At 38.2% G+C, this 5,195-nt stretch overlaps 1 long non-coding RNA gene across 1 annotated transcript; it reads left to right on the top strand.

Annotated features, from left to right (window-relative positions):
- The first annotated feature begins 222 nt into the window (after window positions 1-222).
- Window positions 223-3,790, top strand: LOC146734696 (uncharacterized). The gene is made up of 2 exons (XR_014931641.1): window positions 223-337; window positions 2,914-3,790. It is a non-coding gene; the product is annotated as an uncharacterized LOC146734696 (long non-coding RNA).
- The last annotated feature ends 1,405 nt before the right edge of the window (window positions 3,791-5,195 follow it).

Genomic DNA, 5,195 nt, shown 5'->3' with positions numbered 1-5,195 from the left:
GGTTCCTTGGACAATTCAACTAGAATGTCATAAACAGTGAAATTGGCACAAACATTTGTGCCAACTCCATATCGTTTCAAACCTTTATTGCGTTTCTGAAACGGTTGGTTGCAATAAACACACGTTATTGACGCAATGCCGGACATGGTGTATACATTCTTGGGGAATCCCTAACCGCATTACGTAATGACAACAACGTGACGTCATATTGATCATGTGATACCGACCTCGTCCAGTGTGTGTAAGATGGCGACAAGCTGTGTTTTAGCGTGACCGTCCAAGAATACTCGGGTGAATGGGCTTTATTTGAAATTATTAAGTTTCAATCCTTGCTGTGGTGAGTATTTAATAAATGTACAATCTATCGACCTTAGTTTGGAGTCGTTTTTCACAAGACATTGCATGATTTTGAATCGTTTATTTGCGCAATGGTTTTATTGCGGCGTCAACATGGATGGTACTCTATGGCTGTCACCATAGCTCTACTGTGTCGACAATACCATACAAATTTCAAGTACGTTTATTATATCAGATCGACACAAGCAGAGCTATGGACCCACAGCTATGTTCGGACATATTCTGAGTAAGGATGGCATATCGCCTGACCCATCCAAGGTGAAAGCTATCCAGAGTGTCACAGTGTAAGGCCTGCTTATTGCAATTAAGAAGGACACCCTCAGAACTCACTGGACAGGGGGTTCTTTTACTGCTAGTAAGGGGTAGACAAGACAATAGTACTGAAAATGAAATACATCAATACCTCTCCAAATAATTACAAGAAATAAAGCACAGTAAATACAATGAATAAAGTCACTAAAGTAAGGGATTGCTTGGGGGAAATGTGCATTGGTGATAACTCACAGTTCCAGGATGTATTATTGGACGACAATCAATGGCTTCTGCAACTCAACAACGGAGAAATACAGGAGTCTTTCTTGTTTGCAGAGGAACGCTGGTATTCTGGAGGGCACTGCTGAAAGCAGGAGATTGCAGAGTAGTTCATACAAGTCTCACAGAATGATGATTGTAGCCTGTAATATCGTAGCAGAACACACAGCAAAGCAAGCTGAAGAGAAGGACACCAAGTTGAAAATATCGACCCAAACTGTCTTTAGTCTGTCCAATTTATAGGCAGTGACACCACCTGGGTTTCCACATGAGGCAATCAGAATGTAATCTTGCTGGCAGCTGTGTCAATAGGCAACTCAGTAAATCATAAATATCCTTTGTTATTCAAATAACAGATTCTCCTTCCAAAGTTGTAAACACCCTTTTTTATGTAAATTACAAGCACACCTGGTAGAATCCACTGTCCTACCAGATTTAAAAAAAGTATGACCTGTCAATCACCCTCATGACAGTTATCACAATACACACGATTCCATGATTCCATGCACACTTCCATTTGCAGGGTTTGAGGTAATATGACAAAACATGAAATACAGGATGCTGACACAGAGAATGGAAGCACCAAAACATAAGCAAGAATTACAGTCACTACTTGGGCTTGTCAATTACTTGTCTAAGTTTGTAAAGTTAAGTCCACTCACTGAGCTGCTTAGAAAATTACTGCAAAAAGGTGTAGTGTTTGAATGGTCTATGAGTCACGATAAAGCAATTGACCAGATAAAGCAAACCATAACAAAAGCACGAGTATTGACATACTTCGATGCTAGTGAAGAAATTGTGATCCAGTGTGACACATCCAGTAAAGGTCTCAGGGCTGTTTTGTTGCAAGATGATAAACCTATCCACTTTGCTTCAAAAGCCCTAACCCCGACAGTAGCCAACAATAGTAACAATAGAACGTAAAATGCTAGCTGTTGTTTGGGCAACAAGGTATTTTAAACACTATGTTTTTGGTAGACCATTTACCATCCATTCAAACCATCAACCTCTCGAGTCGGTAGCAAAGAAACAAATCAACAAGATGCCAGCCAGACTACAAAGATTATCTTACAGATTCAAGGTTATAATTACAACATAAAGTATGTGCCAGGGAAAGATGTACCCCTTGCTGAATGTCTATCAAGATGCATAAACACCAAACAAACAACCTTCCAAATACCTGATGTTGACGTACATATACACAAGTCTCAACAATGAAGCCATTTGTCATTGACTGCATCCGCGAACTCACTGTCAAAGATCCAGTTCTCCAAGCCTTAATCCCATACATCACAAATGGATGGCCTAAAAAGAAGAAGCAATGCAATGAAATTACTCATGCATATTGGCAGCATCGCTCCGAGTTAGCCATCCACAATGGTGTAGTACTAAAAGGTCATCGAATCGTCATCCCAACAGAAATGCGAGACAGAGTACTCCAAATACTCCACAAACAACACCAAGGTATAGAGAAAACACGTCTTGGCCTGGTCTGAATGCAGACATAGAATACATGATAAAAGACTGTAACAAATGTCAAACCAATCAGAGAAGTCAGTGAAAACTGCCAGTACAACCAATCCACAGTACTGAACCCATGAACATGATTAGTATGGACATATTCGAGTTTGAAGGCTCCAAATACCTTCTAATTGTTGATTACTATGCTGGTTATGTTTGGACATATAAACTACATAACATGACTAGTTCAACTGTCATCAGCAAGATTGACGAAATATTCTCCAATTTTGGATACCCAACAGACTTGATATCAGACAATGGGCCACAGCTTACAAGCAGTGAATTTCAAGAATATTGCTAGACTCATGAGATAAAACATACAACCAGTGCACCCCATCACCAACAAGTCAATGAACGCGCAGAAAGATATATATATACACAGTCAAAATTATGCTCAAAAAGTGTCTTCAGAAAGGAGAGAAAAATCTGAGAGAAATTCTGACAACACTGAGAGACACTCCCATAACAGCTAATATTCCTTCCCTTTTTGTGTTAATTTTTCAGAATAGAAAGGTCAAAACCAATCTCCCATTTCTACAGTATGGACGTGATCAGTCTACATATAGTTATAAGGAGAAGATTGAACAGAGCAAATTCTTCAAAGTCAAACGGACATTACACCGCTCAAAACAGACTCTCTATGTAGATTCCAGAAAACACCAGGTTCACCATGGCAACCTGCCACAGTCATTAACAAATTATCTGATAGATAATACACAGTGCAGACGCCTGACAGCACACAATACCAACGTGATTTATCTCACATCAAACCAGCACATGATAGGCCAACTATGGATATGCAAACCAAGCATACTACAAGCAAGTTGAACCAGGGACCACAAGGAATGAAAAACACACCTAACAAAATCAATTCACCTGCCAAAGAAAGACCGAAGAGACATTGCAAACCTCCAGCAAGTATAATGATTTTGTGTTCACATAAACTGTCAAATTTGAAAAGCTCAAATGAGAGCTGCGTTATTCAATTTCTATTGTGTTTATCGAGTTCTAGAATTTTAAGTTGATTTAATATTTAGATGTTCCATGTATGTTTATTGAGAAACAAACCAATTCGTTCCAAATAGAAACTTATTAGCTGTATCGTTACACGACTATATACATTTCCATCCCAGGACTCTGAACCTGTACTTGAACAATTATTTCCTATAAACACTTCGCAGATTACCATTATTTAGCTTGAGGAGGGGGATGTTATGATATCACTTATGTATAGTAACTGTAGTAGTGCGCCCTCTCTTGACAGAGAGTACTATTTTGTTATGACCTATGAACCATTCTGTTGTTGGCGGTAGCCATTGCTGTTACTTTCACTCAATGTAAACCACAGTACTTTCATTTGAATTAAACGAGTTTAAACATTCATGCTGCATCAATAACATAACAGTAATGTTTTATTAAAATTAAAATTTGGAGAAAAATATTCGATAGTTACAGCTGTTGCTATTTTTAACCACAGGGAGCGCAGGAACTATGATCAACTGTACGCACTCCCTATGAGCGCGGGGGGGGGTATCGGCTGGTATCTAGTGTAAGAAATAGACAAGGGATGAAGGCTCCAGCCAGCTAACATTTTTTAAACTCGAAAAAACAGACGAAAAGAATGAAAAATAAAATCTAAAAAAATACCAGGTTGAAGAATATTAGTTGCTCCTTCAAATTTCGCCAAAGCCTTACCTACATTTTACCGATATCTGCAGAATAAATCAAGAAAACTACAGAAATTTACTCCATTTAGGAATTCCTAACGTTTTGCCCGAACGCACGGCACAGTTGGAGGCGTGGCCTGTTCAGCATTTGTCAACAACCAATCACAAGACTGGTTACGAACCACATCGAGGTCACGACTCGGTTAGCCTTGCTCAACTTGTTGTGTAGTGCATTTACCATGTTGTGTAGTGCATTTATCATGTTGTGTGGTGCATTTACAATGTTGTGCATTTACCATGTTGTATGGTGCATTTATCATGTTGTGTAGTGCATTTACCTTGTTGTGTAGTGCATTTATCACGTTATGCAGTGCATTTATCACGTTATGTAGTACATTTACCATGTTGTGCAGTGCATTTATCATGTTATGTAGTGAACTTACCATGTTGTTTGGTGCATTTATCATGTTATGTAGTGCAATTACCATGTTATGTAGTGCATTTACCATGTTGTGTGGTGCATTTATGATGTTATGTAGTGCATTTATCATGTTATGTAGTACATTCACCATATTGTGTATTGCATTTATCATGTAGTGCATTTACCATGTTATGTAGTGCGTTTATCATGTTATGTAGTGCATTTACCATGTTGTGTAGTGGATTTATCATGTTGTGTGGTGCATTTACCATGTTATGTAGTGAACTTACCATGTTGTTTGATGCATTTATCATGTTATGTAGTGCAATTACCATGTTATGTAGTGCATTTACCATGTTGTGTGGTGCATTTATGATGTTATGTAGTGCATTTATCATGTTATGTAGTACATTCACCATATTGTGTATTGCATTTATCATGTAGTGCATTTACCATGTTATGTAGTACATTTACCTTGTTATGTAGTACATTTACCATGTTGTGTAGTGCATTTACCATGTTATGTAGTGCATTTACCATGTTGTGTAGTGCATTTATCATGTAGTGCATTTACCATGTTATGTAGTGCGTTTATCATGTTATGTAGTGCATTTAACATGTTGTGTAGTGCATTTATCATGTGTGGTGCATTTACCATGTTATGTAGTGCATTTACCATGTTGTGTAGTGCATTTACC

This window comes from Saccoglossus kowalevskii, chromosome 14, assembly GCF_978046115.1.
Source record: "Saccoglossus kowalevskii chromosome 14, keSacKowa6.1, whole genome shotgun sequence".
NCBI classification, from domain to species: domain Eukaryota; kingdom Metazoa; phylum Hemichordata; class Enteropneusta; family Harrimaniidae; genus Saccoglossus; species Saccoglossus kowalevskii.
This window is presented reverse-complemented; position numbering and strand designations above follow the sequence as displayed.